Below are 15,623 nucleotides of genomic sequence, written 5' to 3' on the forward strand. Positions count from 1 at the left end.
GAAAAGGGAAATGGTGAATTTACTTCTAAATGTTGAGAATCTATCATTCTATTCTTTTGGTATTTCTATTTTTGGAATGTTATAACTGAATGAAAGTAAATGATAGAAAGTTGAAGATTGAGTTACTAGTATTATGGTAAAGCTTAAGAAGAATTGAGGATGAACTTAGTAAAGGCAAGAGGTTGCCAAAAGATGAAACTAGGTATTAAAGGAAGATGAGGAGGTCATAGGTTTTCTAGTCAGGAAATGTATCTCATCTTAATTGGCTCAATAATTAGAGCATGAAAGTGAAAACCTTTTATTGAAATTAGATGGACTAAAGTTAGTAGCTCCATAATTCCAAGTTACAATTGCAAAGGGAAGACTCTATAACTATAACGTGATTACTTAAGAAAACTCTTTTATGTATTTGGACTTGTTATCATTATTTACCAAACCCTAGGAAGTCAGAGTAGTCTCCAAGTCGAGTAAGGGGTGGGTGAACATAGACTTTCATTTTTATGAAACTTTAGCCAAAGTGTCGTATTAGTCACTGCATATGACAAGTCAGGTTCACAAGTGTAGCTAGAACATAGATCATTCCAGGTTGGTCATACTTAGTTAGATGAAATTATATAGTACTATGGCCAGAGTGAGATATGTGGCACATGATGCTAGTACTCAGATGATACCACATAGTGGTGCAGGAGCACCTAGTGAAGTTAATGGAGCACTTCATCAAATTTTGGTTTGAAATGGCATATGTTGGTCACAATTGAATAATGGAATTTTTGTATGTCCAAAGGATGTGTTTAGTGTGTTTAAGTGTCCTTTGTGTCTTATTTTTGTTGTTTGTTGAGTTTTTGGTCTATTTTTTACCTTTTATGCTTTGTAAGCCTAGTATGGGCAAAATGTGGAAATATGGTCAAAAATCCTTATAAAAGCCTTGTTAGGAATTTAAATATGTTTGTGTGGTTCTAGGAAACCATTTCACATGGTAGAGTTAAGTCTATTTGGCTCACAAGTCAAAAATGTTCATTGTACCAAAAAGTGTCAATGTTGTCAAGCAACATTTTGACAATATTTGGAAAATTTGTAAAACAATGCAAAAGGTGGTTATTGGTCCATACCTGGGCATGATTTAGGTGGTGAGTGACTATTTAAAGCCTCACACAACTTTTTATCTAGTTGGCATTCTAAGAAAAGAAGAACTCAATACAAAAACTCAAAATTTTGTCCTTTTTCTTGCACGTTTTGCTCAATATGGTATAGCAGTCCGTACTTCCTGTGCATTTGGTCATACTATTTTCATTTGGGAAGTTGTGTCATTGTTTTGAGTCTCTTTCACCTAGGTTTGTGTGTTGGTGTGGATTTTTAGCATTGTAGCAAAATTAATTTTGTTTTAACCTTGTTCTCGGTTGAGTAAGGGTTTGGCTTCAATAATGGAAGCAACTTGGTTTTCTTTGGCTCTTTCTCCATGGCCTCTGAAAGTCAAGTTTTTTTACATATAATTATTGTACATACAATTTTTTGTTTGTTAGAAATGAAAAAGAAAGTGGTTTTTGTTGCTAATTAGGCGAGCTCCTATAGCCCGACTAGTGAACCGTCATGGTGAAAAACAAAGTTTCTTTACAAACCCTCACCAAGTGAACCTTATTTTGGTTTCCCAAGGTGGATTAAAGTTTGGATAGAGATTGTAAGCCAAATGGAAGGGTGTTTCAATGAATAATTAGTTGGGAAATGCATTTTGAGCAGTCAAAGTATAGTAAGACAATGGTTTTTTAGCATTTTTCCTCTTGAAACTTGGTTGCACATCAATTGTTTGACTTTATGATTGCAAGGAAGGAAGTTGGAAGGCTTCATAATTTTTTTATAGACCTTCTCAAGATATTTGGTGGTTTGAAGAAGTGTTTAGAATGGTGTTAAGGTGTTAGAAGACTTAAAACCCTTGAAAACCCTTATTTGTAGGCACATTTATAGGACAGTGGTTGTACGGTCTTGTCAGATCTCCTCATAGAAAAAAATTAAAATATATCCATAAAGGGTATCCAGATATGCAAAGTTTTTAAGGGGTGGTTTGGCAGTTTGTGGAGTTATAAGCATTTTTGCAGTTTTGGAGGGCTAATTGGAGCTCTTTTCTTGTAGCCATGTTTTGAGCTTTTCTTCTAATCGAGTAAGAAGAAAATTGGAAAGACCACCAAACCAAGTTTAAATAAGCCTAATAGGATGTTAGACAATGTCCTAGACCTCCTACAACTCTTGGTGAGTGATCTTGGTGTTTGGAGCTAAAGAAGCAAAGTCTCACCTTGTGAGGCTTGAGAGCAAGTTTGAATGAAAACAAGAACTAACTTGGTAGGAAGATCTCAGGGTTAGTATGAAGCATAGAGAAGGAAAAACATTAAAGAAACAATACCTAAAAAAGTGAAAAAATCTTCAACAATTACCCTTGAGGGAACTTGCAAACTAAAATTGATTACAAACACACAATTTGAGCCAATTTTTTAGTATCTCCCTATCATAGTGGTATCAGAGCCTCCAAGATTTGGGAAGAAGCCAACATATGATAGACACTGAATCAATAGGAGAGAATAGATTAAGGATGGTGACCAATTCAAAGATAGCAAATAAGGTAGAAGACCAAGAAGAAGAGAATAGGCTCCTCAGAGAAAGATTACTACAGCTGGAGAGCAAACTAGATGTAGTTGAAGACAAAACTGAGAAAGTGACAATCAAGGTCAATGAAGGGAAGGGAAAAGAAGTTATAGAATAGTATAGGACTCCTACACCAGACCCTATTCTTCCTAAATAACCTTTCCTTAAAGCAATTAAGTCCTTAGGAGGAAAATCCTTAGAAGGAGTGCCACTTTTTTGTGGAAAAATGGAGCTAGAGGTAGTCCTAGAATGGGTAGAGGGATTGGAGAATCACTTTGAATGTGATGGAATCAGTGAGGCACAAAAGGTGAAGGTGGCCAAGTATAGATTAAGAGGGGTAGCATTGACTTGGTGGAAATTTATCCAAGAAGAGAGGCAAAAGGAGGGCAAGAACCCCATAGCTACATGGAAGGGCATGTTAGCCAAGGTGAAAGAGGCATACATCCCTGAACATTATGAAAATTAGTTGCACAAGAGGAGACAAAACTTGAGGCAAAGAGACTTGGATGTGAGTTGCTATACTAAGAAATTTCAGAAGTTGTGTCTGAGATCCAAGGCAGTAGAGGATGAGAACATCAAGGTAGCAAGATACTTGAATGACTTGAGATAGAATATACAAGAAGAGTTGAGTTTGTTGTGACCCAATACAGTGCATAAGTGCTACCAACTGGCACTCAAAGTGGAAGAGAAAAGTAGGAAGAAGCAAGAACAAATCAATAGAGACAAAGGTATGGGAAGAGATGGTAGAGGCCATAGAGGCAATTTTGGTGGAAGAGGAGCTGATCAAAGGTCCCAAGGAGAGTCCAAACTTATAGAGCAAAGTGGGGATTCTAATAGCAAGAGTAGCTATAGAGGAAGGGGATCTAGCAACCTAGGTAGAGGTAGATCTAGTGGACCAGGAAGAGGGTCCTTCTTCTCCACCATGAAGTGTTACAATTGCTAAAAGTTGGGTCATCCCGCCTATAGATTCCCTGAGAAATCTTCTTCATCTCAAGGAGGTGAAAGAAGAGTGACATATGTACAAGAAGATGCAGTAAGCGGTAAGACACAAGAAGTGAGCTTAGCTTCAGAAGATGGGTAAATTTTAATGATGAGAAGAGTCTTGATTAAGGAGCCAATCAAAGAGGAACCAACTCAAAGAAGATCTTTATTTAGAATAAAGTGCAAGATGATGGGTAAGGTTTGCAGAGTGGTGATAGATTCAAGGTCTACAGACAATATTGTGTCAGAGGAAGCAGCAAATAAACTTAAATTGGGGAGAGTTCTATATAGTAGCCCATATAAGGTCACTTGGCTCAACAAGGAGCAGCATGTGGTGGTGAATGAACAAGCTTGGGTTGAGTTCACAATAGGGGGTTATAAGGATAAAATCTTGTGTGATATACTCCCAATGGATGCTTGCCACCTACTTCTGGGTAGGCCATGGTAATTTGATAGAAAAGCCATTCATAATGGTGAGAAGAAATCTTATTCTTTTCAAAAAGATGGAGTTACATACAAAATTCAGTCCTTAAATGATGAAGGAGAGAGCAGCAAGTCCAAAAACCCAAATGCTTTGTTGGTGAGTGAAAAAGAGTTCATAAACACTCTTGAAGAGGGTGAAGGAGTGGGATTTTCTCTCATAGTGAAGCCAAAAGAAGAAAAGAAGGTTCAAATGCCTCATGAAGTGCAGCAAATACTAGACAACTTTAAAGAAATCATAAGTGACGGAGCACCAGCAACCCTACCACCTACTAGAGCCATAAGCCATCAAATTGACTTCATTCCTAGAGTCTCACTACCCAACAAAGAAGCCTACAAGATGACCTCAGAACATAATAAAGAAGTGGCTAGACTATTAGGATTCCCACAAATACTGAGAGGGGGGGTGAATCAGTATCTAACCGGTGAATAGAATTTCTTAACTTGAAACATGTAGAACATATTATAACAGTGTACTGGTATGCAAGAAATAATGCAATAAACAGAATTAAAAGCAACCACATGAAAAACACACCATAACACAATGATTTAACAAGGAAACCAAGTGTGGGAAAAACCTCGGTGGGATTTGTGACCCATAATATTCACTTATTGGCCAATAAGAGAATATTACTGCTACAAGAGGGGCCTGCACATGCAGAAAGGCCATCTACCTAGAGCTCACTGCTCAATGGGAAGTCTCACTGACTTACAATGATGGATTATATAAATCCAGTATCTTGTACTGCTTCAAAATAGCATCTATAATGCCAGATCCAGTATCGGTTTCCACTCTGCCTCTTACATAAACCCTTAACATATAATTCGCATAATAGGTCTGCCTTATTTTACCTAAATACAATCTTCTTCCTTACTTTTTAAATGTTCTACAATGATCTCTCTTATATAAGAGTCATTTTACAATGATGCCAAGTCGGCTTACAAAGATTTTACAATAATCAACAAAATATAATATAACAAAAATCTTGGCGACCTCTGTGCTGGTATGCTTCCTTTCTCTGTCGGTGTAGGTGGTCTGAGTGCTGATGTAGAGTTTGATCTTGCTAGTGTCGATGTAATGCCTTGTTGGTGCTATAGGATTGTAAGGTTGCCATGACAAAACCTTCAATCACCTATAATGTCTCATTGGAGTGTGCATATGCCAACATAGACAAGTACAAGAGTTGTTAGATCAAGGTTTGATAAAGAAGAGCATAAGTCCTTATGTTGTACCTACAGTGTTAGCACCAAAGAAAGGAGGAACATGGAGGTTATGCACAGATTCAAGAGCCATTAACAGAATCACAATCGGATACAGATTCCCTATCCCAAGGATTGAAGATTTGATAGATTTCCTGGGAGGTGCAAAGTATTTTACAAAGATTGATCTCAAGAGTGGTTACCACCAGATCAGGATAAAGGAAGGTGATGAGTGGAAAACAACCTTCAAAACTAATGAAGGACATTATGAGTGGCTTGCTATGATATTGGGTCTCACTAATGCTCCTAGTACATTCATGAGACTCATGAATGAAGTGCTTAAAGATTTTATTGGTAAATTTGTTGTTGTATACTTAGATGATATCTTGATTTTTAGTAGAATGAAAGATGAACATCTAAAGCATCTTAAATTTGTATTGCAACAATTGTATGATGAGAAACTAACAATAAACTTGGAGAAATGTGAGTTTATGAAGTAGGAACTAGTCTATCTTGGTTTTGTAGTTTTAGGTGGAGACTTGAAAATGGACACATCAAAGGTGGAAGCCATCACCACTTGGCCAACACCAAAAACAGCAAGTGAAGTGTGAAGCTTTCATGGTTTGGCACAGTTCTACGGGAAGTTTACAAGGGGATTTAGTGAGATTTGTGCACCTATGCTAGATACTATTAAAGGAGGAGTCAAGACAAAGTTTCAGTGGACCAAAGAAGCTAATAAGGGGTTTGAACTCTTGAAACAAAAGGTAGCTACACAACTAGTACTCATTCTTCCTGGTTTTGATAAGTTGTTCACTATTGAATGTGATGCAAGAAAGATAGCAGTTGGTGTTGTTTTGAGTCAAGATAATAGACCAGTAGCTTTCTTTAGTGAAAATCTCAATGATGCAAAAAAGAAGTATTCATCCTATGATCTTGAATTGTATGCTCTTGTCCAAGCTCTTCGAAAATGGAGGTACTATTTGCTGCCCAAAGAGTTTGTTGCTTAAACAGATAATCAAGCTCTTAGTTTTTTGAATTCACAGGATAAGTTGAGTCATAGACATATCAAATGGGTTGAGTATTTGCAATCATATACATTTTCCATTAAGCATAAAAAGGGACAATGTAATAAAGTAGTAGATACTTTGAGTAGAAGGCTACTAATAGTGCAAGAAGTGCAGATTCAGAGCATTGGAGTTGATTGCTTCAAGGATTTGTATCCAAATGATGAAGATTTTGCAACCATTTACAAGGTTTGTCAAGAATATCAAAACCATTTTCATAGTGAATATGCTGACTTTACCTTGCAAAATGGTTTGTTATTTAGAGGTGGACAGTTGTGTGTTCCCAAAGGCTCTATGAGGGAGAATTTGATCCAAGAGAAGCACAATGGGTGTTTGAGTGGTCATTTTGGTCTAAATAAGACATTGGAACTTGTGCAACATTTCTAATATTGGCCAAGAATGCAAAGGGATATCAGGAGGTATGTTGAGCAGTGTATGGTTTGTCAAAAGGCAAAAGGCACATCTACTAATGTTGGTCTTTATCAGCCATTATCCATTCCTACAAGGCCATGGGAATGTGTGAGTATGGATTTTTGTGGTTGGTTTACCCAAAACAAAGCTTGGTTTTGATAGCATTTTTGTTGTTATTGATAGATTCAGTAAAATGACACATTTTGTTCCTTGTAAAACTACTCATGATGCTAGTCACATTGCACATTTGTTTTTCAAAGAAGTTATTTGAATCCATGGTTTGCCTATTAGTATTGTTTCAGATAGAGATGTCAAATTCCTTGGACATTTTTGGAAAACTCTTTGGAAAAGATTGGGTACTAACTTGTCCTTTGGTTCAGCCTATCATCCCCAAACTGATGGCCAAACAGAGGTGATCAATAGGACACTTGGTAACCTCTTAAGGTGTTTGACAAAAGAATATGGACAGAGTTGGGATCATATTCTTCACCAAGCAGAGTTTACCTACAATGACAATGTCAACAGATCTACTGGTAAGAGTCCTTTTGAGATAGTGTATGGTATGCACCCAAGGGGTATTATGTAGTTAAGACACCTTGGTGATGTGCAGAAAAAGAAGTGGTCAAGCTAATGATGTAGCTCAATCTATGAAGGAGGTTCATGATCAAGTAAAGAAAGTTCTCCAAGATGCCTCACAGAAGGTCAAAGCTAGAGTTGTTGCAACAAGGAAAGATGTACAATTTTTAGTTGGTGACTTTGTGATGGTGCACTTGAATAAGTCCAAACTTCAAAAAGGAATTCCTATCAAACTTCAAATGAGGATAGGTCCTTGTAAGGTTTTGGCTAAGTATGGCTCCAATGCTCATAAGATTGATTTGCCTAATGATGTTGCATTGTCTCCTATTTTTAATATTGCAAATTTGGTTGCATACAAAGGGAAGCTTTCCAAGGAGGATGAGAGATTTTCAGATGTTCACCAATCACTTTCAGACCTGTCTCTTCCTTCTCCACCCATGCCTCAAGCTAAAAAGGTTTTGGATTCTAGGATTCTAAAAAAGACTTGACACCAAGTCTATATGGAGCATTTAATCAAGTGGAGGAAAAAACCAAACTCTGAGTCTACTTGGGTACCTGATTCAGACTTTATTTAGTCTAGAATTGATCCCTCATTGGTGCCAAACTAAGTCACTTGACTTCTTTGTCTTTGGGGGAGTATGGTGCAGGAGCACCTAGCGAAGCTAATGGAGGACTTCATCAAATTTTGGTTTGAAATGGCCTAAGTTGGTCACAATTGAATAATGGAATTTTTTTATGTCCAAAGGGTGTGTTTAGTGTGTTTAAGTGTCCTTTGTGTCTTACTTTTGTTGTTTGTTGATTTTTTGGTCTATTTTTTACCTTTTATGCTTTTGAAGCCTAGAATGGGCAAAATGTGGAAATATGGTCAAAACTCCTTATAAAGCCTTGTTAGGCATTGAAATATGTTTGTGTGGTTCTAGGAAACCATTTCACATGGTGGAGTTAAGTCTATTTGGCTCACAAGTCAATAATGCTCATTGTACAAAAGTGTCAATGTTGTCAAGCAACATTTTGACAATATTTGGAAAATTTGTAAAACAATGCAAAAGGTGGTTATTGGTTCATACCTAGGCATGATTTAGGTGGTGAGTGACTATATAAATCCTCACACAACTTTAATCTGGTTGGCATTCGAAGAAAAGAAGAACTCAATACAAAAACTCAAAATTTTGTCCTTTTTTTGGCACTTTTTGCTCCATATGGTATAGCAGTTCGTACTTCCTATGCATTTGGCCATATTGTTTTCATTTGGGAAGTTGTGCCATGTTTTTTTTGAAGCTCTTTCACCTATTTTTGTGTGTTGGTGTGAGGTTTTAGCATTGTAGCAAAATTATTTTGTTTTAACCTTGTTCTCGGTTGAGTAAGGGTTTGGCTTCAATAATGGAAGCAACTTGATTTTCTTTGGCTCTTTCTCCATGGCCTCTGAAATTCAAGTTGTTTTACATAGCCTTCTTGTACATAAGAGTTTTTTTTTCTTTTGGAAATGACAAAGAAAGTGGTTTTTGTTGCTAACTAAGCGAGCTCCTATAGCCCGACTAGTGAACCTTCATGGTGAAAAACAAAGTTTCTTTACAAACCCTCACCAAGTGAACCTTATTTCGGTTTTCCAAGGTGGATGGAAGTTTGGATAGAGCTTGTAAGCTAGATGGAAGGGTGTTTCAATGAATAATTAGTTGGGAAATACATTTTGAGCAGTCAAAGTATAGTAAGAATGGTTTTTGAGCATTTTTCCTCTTGAAACTTGGTTGCACATCAAGTGTTTGACTTTATGCTTGCAGAGCAAGAAGTTGGAAGGATTCATAATGTTGTTATAGACCTTCTTAAGATATTTGGTGGTTTGAAGAAGTGTTTAGAATGGTGTTAAGGTGTTAGAAGACTTAAAACCTTTGAAAACCCTTATTTTTAGGCACATTTATAGGGCAGTGGTTGTACGGTCTTGTCAGACCTCCTCATAGAAAAAATATGAATGATCTCCATAAATGGTATCCAGATATGCAAAGATTTTATGGGGTGTTTTGGCAGTTTGTGGAGTTATAAGCATTTTTGCAGTTTTAGAGGGCTAATTGGGGCTCTTTTCTTGTAGCCCTGTTTTGAGCTTTTCTTCAAATTGGGTAAGAAGACAATTGGAAAGACCACCAAACCAAGTTGAAATAAGCCTAATAGGATGTTAGACAATTTCCTAGACCTCCTGCAACTCTTGGTGAGTGATCTTGGTGTTTGGAGCTAAAGAAGAAAAGTCTCACCTTGTGAGGCTTGAGAGCAAGTTTGAATGAAAACAAGAACTAACATGCTAGGAAGAACTCAGGGTTGGTATGAAGCATAGAGAAGGAAAAAACATTAAAGAAAAAGTACCTAAATAAGTGACAAAACCTTCAACAATTACCCTTGAGGGAACTTGCAAACTAAAATTGATTACAAACACACAATTTGAGCCAGTTTTTGAGTATCTCCCTATCACCTAGGTCCCTTTGTTTATACTCCTCATGAAGGATAGGGTCACTTCCAATAGGAAGGTGTGTGGGGGACCGTTGGTCTATGCTTGGAGGTATAGCACCTAAATGATGCTCTCCCTCATGTAGTTGACTTGTCTAGGCTTGCGAGACAAATACAAAACTTCTCTAGTGGTATAATTGGTAAAATTCCTTTATGTAATGCTTTATTTTATGATACTCTATGAAATGATAAATGAAAAATATATTTCCTTCATTCATGTTACTTGTTAAGTATAGTTAAAAGTAATTTTTATTTGAATATATTTTTATGAAAAGGAAAAAAAATGCATTTACTATTGTTACTTCATCTAGTGTAAAAGTAAAATATTTATTTTTCCTAAGAGTTAGGTTTCAAGGTTGTTACAATGCCAATACGGACACCCAAAATACTTATGCCCCAAAACTTCAAAGAAACATACCACAAACAACAAACAAAGAAAATAAATCATGGACCATCTTGGTCGCTATAGTCACTTGTGAACATCCTTGAGTAGCATAGGAACATGACCCGAGACAAATAAATAAACAATAAGACTAACTTGTCCAACAAGCCAACAACCATACTGATCTTTATCATTGTTGATTGCTTGATGTGATGATTCATAGTGGTGGAGATAAATATGAAGATTTCTGGTTTTAGATATTTAATACCTCGCATACGACCGATCTCATCCTATAGCTCTCTCATCTTGATGATGGATCATTGAGTATGATCTAAAACGTTGATGGAAAAAAAAATTACACAGTTGAAATCCAGAAAACAAATACAACAATAAGACCGATCTACCTATTTTCAAGTGCACCCTTCCCTATATAAGAGAAGTTGATGAATGATTGATAGGGATCAATTGATTGATTGATTAGATATGTGATTTATTTGATTGCATACTTTGATTGATAGTTCGTTTGTGATTGCTTGATTTGATTGACTTTCTAAACTTGTTTTTGATTAAGGAAAATCAAGTTTTAAGGGACCCGAAACCCTCTTACATTATGAAAGATGAGAATGAAAGAAACTAGAGAAGACAAGACCTAGAAAAAAAATCTGCAAAAAAACCAGCATAAAAACCAGCAGGTAGGACAAAAGGACAGCACAGAGCCAGTGAGAAACTAGCATCCAAAATCCAACATTACATGTCAAATAAAAACTTTATAGACTCCTTAGTATTCTGAACCAACAGCATCATGGCCTTAGTGGCTTCTCTCAGATCATTGTTCTCTTGTTTCAGCTGAATGTCTTTCATCTTTGTCTCCATATCACCGGTTGTCTGCCTGGTCCTTTGCCTGGAAATTTGATGAGTAGAGTTGGAGTTCGGTATATCATCAATGATTACCAAATCCTTATTCTGAGTTTTCCTCTCTAAGCGATCCACCAAGGCATTCATGTTTTGAGACAAGATTCTCAAGACCTCAAGACTGTGGTTCATGAAGCTTTTCAATGCTTTCTCAGTTTTATCAACCCGATTGATGATGGTCTCGTTATCCGCCTCAGTCTTTTCTTTTACAATTCTAATAACATCCTCCAGATGTTTCAAATCCCCTTTTATAAGGTCTTTTTCTGATCAGTCCTGCATTTCAATTTCATCCTCTGCTTTAATGGTTTCCACCTCCGCACTCTTTTTCCCCGAATTTGTTTCCTTGATCAAATTGTGAATCTTATTTTCTAGGTCCCTCTGTGTGCTCTGAATGCTGGTTATATTTTCAATAACCCACTTCTGAAAATTGAAAGACTCCAGTGTGGAATTTTGAGCGGTATTCAAGATAATGTTCGCCAAATCCCATCCCTGCTCAGAGCTCACAAATTTAGGGTTGGCTTCCTCCATGGAGTTCTGGGCAATATTCCTGCAATCTGAACCCATAGGGTTAGAATCAGGGTTTTTAGTATTGACATCATTTTTCCCTTCCTCCTCTTCTCCAGCATACTCTTCTTTCTCACTCTCCACTTCAATCTCAACCTCCTTCCCTTGTTCCTCCTCCATACCATCATTCACCTCTGTGTCCACATTATCAATGTCAGCTCTCCCTTTTTTATGGGTAGGGGCATTAGATAGATCATCATCAGACTCAGGTGCATTTGTTACCAGGTTATCATCCTTGCTAACCCTAGCTTTTTTATTCAGGTGTTTGTAAATGAGCAAAATAAGCCCCTGATGGGCTATGGGGTAAGATTTGGGATTTTTGGCATGGTCAGCCAAGCTCTCATTTAGGGAAGATGCTAAATAAAAGGGCAAAGAAATCTTAACCCCATGGCGGAAATGATTGAGAATTCCAAAATGATAATTGTAGAGTTTAGTAAATCTACCATCAACAATAAGGAATTCCATCAAAACCCTTAGCATTTTCTACCAAAAAGACTTTACCTGCTAGGAGAGGTAGCAAGAAACATTGTCTTTCTTTGCAAGTTGAGCCTTCTCATCCTCAGTTTTTGGGAAGTTTTTAATCACTTCAGCAACAAACTTTTGGTCTATAGAATTTTGTGCCCTCCTTCTGAAGTCACATGACCTCTGCAACCAAATTCTCATCAATCTTCTAGGTCTCCCCAAACAAAGTGACTCTGTTGTTGTTCCAACCCTTAGCAAAGCCTTGAGACACTGATTTTCTGCTACCATGCAGCTTTTCCATATAGTCGGTGAATCCATGTCTATGGAGCCTCTTCCAGTTCTCGCAACCAGAGGGCTCATTCTAGTTTAGGTTACCTCCCATGTTGAACCGCAGATCGAAGTCTCCAATAGTATATCTCACAAATTGTAGGCCAAGACTTAAACACAGGCTCATGAGCAAAATACTGGGATCATAGAACAGAGTACCATCCATGATTTTAAAGAAAATAATAATGGTCTCAGAGATCCAACACTTATTATTATAATCCCCTTCACACAAATGATCATAAAAATTATGCCTAATAACAATCATTAACTGACAGTTCACTTGCCCCCAATATTTGTCTTTGATTTCCGGACCCCAAAAGGTGATCATGATTTTAACTTGAGCCATTGATGCGATCAAATAATAATTACTCCCTAACATTCCTTTTACATTGGGCCTCTCAGATATATTTAGCCTCCACCTCTAAATTGACTCCTTCATTAGCTAAAAGGTCCACAACCTTATTGCCTTCCCTTAGAGTGAGAGTTATGAGAATACTATCATAGTCATTTAATAACTTTTTAGCACTTTCAATCGTATTAGTAATATTCCAAGAGGAAGAACTAGTACCTTTAAGAGCCTGAATGATATTGAGGGAGTCCCCTTCCAACCAAATTTTTTAAAATTTGAATTCCTGAGCAAGCTGGAGGCTTTTTAACATAGCCCGAGCTTTAGTCACATGATTATTTTGGACACCAAAAGGAGAAGCAATAGCAGCAATGCAGACACCTTGGGCATTTCTGATGAATCCTCCCCCACCGGACTTCCCAGGGTTGCCTTTAGCAGCCCCATCAAAATTCACCTCGACCCAATCATGATCAAGAAATCTCCAAACAATATTTTCTCTCCTTGTCTTATTGTCAGATGTACAAAATTTGTGGATTAAATTCCATTCAGTAAGGATGCCTTTTTCAATATCATTCATATCAGCAAAAAACCATTGTTTATTGTTCCTGTGAGGAATATTTATGTTTTCTTTTATCCCTGCAAACTTTTTCAAAGACCACCTAAGAAGTGCACTTAGCTTCCCTAAATATTCTATTATTTCTCTCTTTCCAGATGCCCTAGCAAGTCATGGGAAGGATCAAGGACCAAAGGTTCTTGATAAGAGGAAATTTAGTGGGAAAGGTCCATTGCCAAACAATTTCCGTGAGACTCTTGTGCATAACCCAATCAACTTTCCAATTCACCCAAAACTTACTCTAGATTTCCCAAGTGAAGGAGCAATGGATGAACAGATGATCAACTGATTCTTCCTCTTTTTGACATAGCTCACACCTGTTAGGGAACATAAAACCTCTTCGGGCCAAGTTATCAATAGTAAGAATCCTATTGTGAGTAGCAAGCCAAAAGAATATGTTGACTTTAGGGATAAGAATTATATTCCAAACTTTACCCCATATAGGGTTTTTGATCTGGGTAAATGTGTTTTTATAGGTTGAGGCAACTGTGAAGTCACCCCTAGGATTACTCTTCCAAAGGAACACATCATCAAAATATTTGTTAATAGAAAAGGACAGCAGCTCCTGCTGAAACAGGGAAAACCCAACATAAATAACATCAAGCCTAACACATCTATTCTCCTTCCAGTAGTTACACACCATAGACCCAAACCTCCTTTTACATTCATCAATGAATTGATTGCAGTCTTGATTAAAGAGAGGTTCATCTTTAAACCAAGGATCCTCCCAGAACCTAATTTTGTCACCTTTTCCAAGGACCCATCCAGCTCCAACTTTGGCCACTTTTATGGATTTGATAATACTATTCCAAATGAAAGACCCAACAGGGATGTTTTCAGAGTAGAGGAGAGCCTGGAGAGGTTGATCATGAATATATTTGTCAAACCAAATCTAGTTCCAATCTTTCTTAATGTCATAAGCCCTCCATATTTGTTTAGCAAGAAGAGCTTTATTAAAAGTTTTGAGAGCTTTAATGCCAAGACCTCCTTTTCTCTTTGGCTTACACACTTTATCCCAGGAAACCAAGGATATTCTCTTTTTTTCTTCAACCCCTAACCAAATAAATCTTTTCTGAATCCTTTCTAAGGCTTCAGCAAATTTATCCGGAATGCCAAATAGACTGAGAGCATAGACAGGGAGATTCTGGAGAGTGGCTTGAAGGAGCTGCAACTTTCCATCTTGAGATAACATGGATCCTTTCCAGCCAACTAATTTTTGTTGAGTTTGTCAATTAACATATTCCAGAAGGAGTTTGGGGGAACTAATCCCAATGGGAGACCCAAATAAGTGGAGGGGGGCATTTCCACCTTGCACCCAATGATATTAGAAAATCTTTGTTGTCTTATGATAGGATTATTCATGAAGTATATAGCAGACTTGTCCCAATTGACTTGTTGGCCTGTAGCCAATGAATAAGAATTAAGAGCACCTTTAAAGGTAGCAACCTCCCCAACAGAAGAGTATCCCATTAAGATAGTATCATCAACAAACTATTGGTGAGAACAAAACACATTAGCAGAGGAAGGTTGAAGACCTTTGATAATTTTATTCACTTTCATTTTTTGGATCAGTCTGCTCATGCTCTCCGCCAAGCTAGTGAATAGGATAGGAGATATGGGATCTCCTTGTCTAAGGCCCCTAGACAATTTAAAGAATCTAGAAGGAGATCCATTAATGAGAATTGAAAACATTGGGGTGGAGACCAGCTCTTTGATAATTTTGATTATCTTCTCATCAAATCCAAAAGCCTTCATAATTCTGAAAAGAGCTTGTCATTCCACTCTATCATAAGCTTTCGCCAGATTCAACTTTATCAGAAATCCTTCTTTATTGGCAGCATTGAGAGAATGAATATTCTCATGCACAAGAATGATAGAATCCAAAATCTGCCTACTAGGGACAAATCCTTTTTGCTCCTCAGAGATGATAAAGGGGAGGATAGCCAAAAGTCTGGAAGTCAAAACTTTAGATATGATCTTATAAAAGGATTTACATAGACTTATTGGCCTAAATTTTCCCATGGAATCCATCCCAGCCACCTTAGGAATTAAGGCAATAAAAGTGGAGTTGATTTCCTTAAGGATTCTTCTTTAACCAAAAAATTCTTTGACTGCATTGACCGTGTCTTTTCCCACAATATGCCAAAGTTCCTAGAAGAAGAACATGGGAAAGCCATCAAG

Source organism: Cryptomeria japonica, chromosome 10, assembly GCF_030272615.1.
Source record: "Cryptomeria japonica chromosome 10, Sugi_1.0, whole genome shotgun sequence".
NCBI lineage: Eukaryota > Viridiplantae > Streptophyta > Pinopsida > Cupressales > Cupressaceae > Cryptomeria > Cryptomeria japonica.